The 1,704-nt window shown below is 47.5% G+C and overlaps 1 pseudogene; it reads left to right on the top strand.

Moving 5' to 3' along the window:
* Positions 671-1,450, top strand: LOC102190966 (annotated as a pseudogene).

Raw genomic sequence — 1,704 nt, 5'->3', positions numbered from 1 at the left:
GCAGGACTCTGTTGCCATGCCTCCTTCAGCTGGAACCACATCACAACTTGGATGTTATGGGAAAAGCAACCCCATTCATTGATGTCCACCTCATAGCCCTCAGATTACAGAAGCAGCAGTACTGAGGCACCTCCTCCTGTTCACCAGGAGTCAACTCCAAGCCCAACAAAAACGTCCTGCAGGTAATTCTGCATACCTGCAGTGGGTGGAGTAATAGACAACCTGCTGTCCATGTGAGTGGCTTCTGGTGGACTGCAGACCGGATCCTGAGCCAGGTTATTCCCTTTGTAGGACTATGTGATGTGCTGGGGTTGAAATTTGCAGAGGATGGGGCAAATAGCCACTGGGGGTATGCTGAGGTGGTGGTAGCCTCTGAAAACCCAGTCCACAAAATTATTGGAAACTCTTTCCAGAAAAGTACTTAATGGAGAAAAAGCGGACGTGGGGTTAGCCACCTGGCAGACCTGTCATCATTTGAGGCAGAGGCTCAGAATGTGAATGCATTTGAGTCTCAAGAGTGGAAATAGATATAAAGGACCAACACAGTATTCTAGTAATTCTGCTGATGGTTGGGCAGTACATTGAGAACCTTGTACTCACATCTGCCTAAAAGGATAAGCCCCGCCATATGCTGCCTGACTTCAATCACTCTCCTTCACTCCTTCACCTGATGAGTCTGGTCTCAGGCCCAATTCTATCCCTACTGCCTCTCTCCTCAACATTTGAAGTCTTCCTCTTCCTTCTGGCATCTCCCACGAGCATCTCCTGCCCCTCCATTACCTCCTTTTGTAGCTATACCTCCCCCTGGGCCACTCCACCCGCCCTTTACCTCAATCCAGCCTTATTGCCTTCACCAAATGCTACAGTAGGGCCTCCATCAGATATTTACATGAAGGTCTTTGACCCCTCTATCCACCGTGGCAGCCAAGATTTGGGCTTTCGACCCTCAGTGGTGAGTGAAGCTGAATTTGGAGAGATCATGATGCAAACCAGAGCAATGTCAATTCCAGAGTGATTTCTGGAGCCAGTACAGGGGATTACAGTGACTCGACTGAGATGCTGCACACAGCTATTGCTGTTACCAAACAGTCTCAGGTCACCAATGATGAGTGTTGCTGTGTCCTCATCTCCCTTAAGCGGTTCATGGCACTGAAGCCAAGTCCTACAGTGTGGGTGCCAGCAGGAGCTCTTCCAGAAAAAGACATCTGTTCTGGGAGCAATCGTCTAGCTAGTCCCAAGGGAGCAGCAGGACAGCAGGAGGCGTCGGGACCTGCTTCTTAGTAATGATCAGCATGATGGTTATCTCTAAGAAAGGAACCAGGGGCACAAGAGACACCAGAATAGAGAATGGGGCTGCACCTCTGAGAAAGGAATCTGGTTGCAAGCATTTTTTTTTAAAGGACTTGTATCTCTTCACCTTCATCAGGCATATTTTGTGGATGTACCTTAGAATTTCAAAGCTCTGGATTCCTCTAAGTGGGAAGAAATACTCCCCTCCATCTTCCTAGAGAAGAGAAGCTCCTCTTTGCCAACAGAGGACACAAGGCTTCACCTGAGGTAGATGGAAGATGACTCTTGTCCTTTCAAGATTAACCCCATCTTCCTTCATTGCCATCAGACTTTTAAATCGAAGTATAGTTGATTTACAATGTTGGGTTAGTCTCAGGTGTATAGCAAAGTGATTGAGTTATACATATACACATA

The sequence above is a fragment of the Capra hircus genome, chromosome 10 (genome assembly GCF_001704415.2).
Source record: "Capra hircus breed San Clemente chromosome 10, ASM170441v1, whole genome shotgun sequence".
In the NCBI taxonomy this organism is placed as follows: Eukaryota; Metazoa; Chordata; class Mammalia; order Artiodactyla; family Bovidae; genus Capra; species Capra hircus.
The sequence above is the reverse complement of the archived record's forward strand: the minus strand, read 5'-3'. Positions and strand labels throughout refer to the sequence as shown.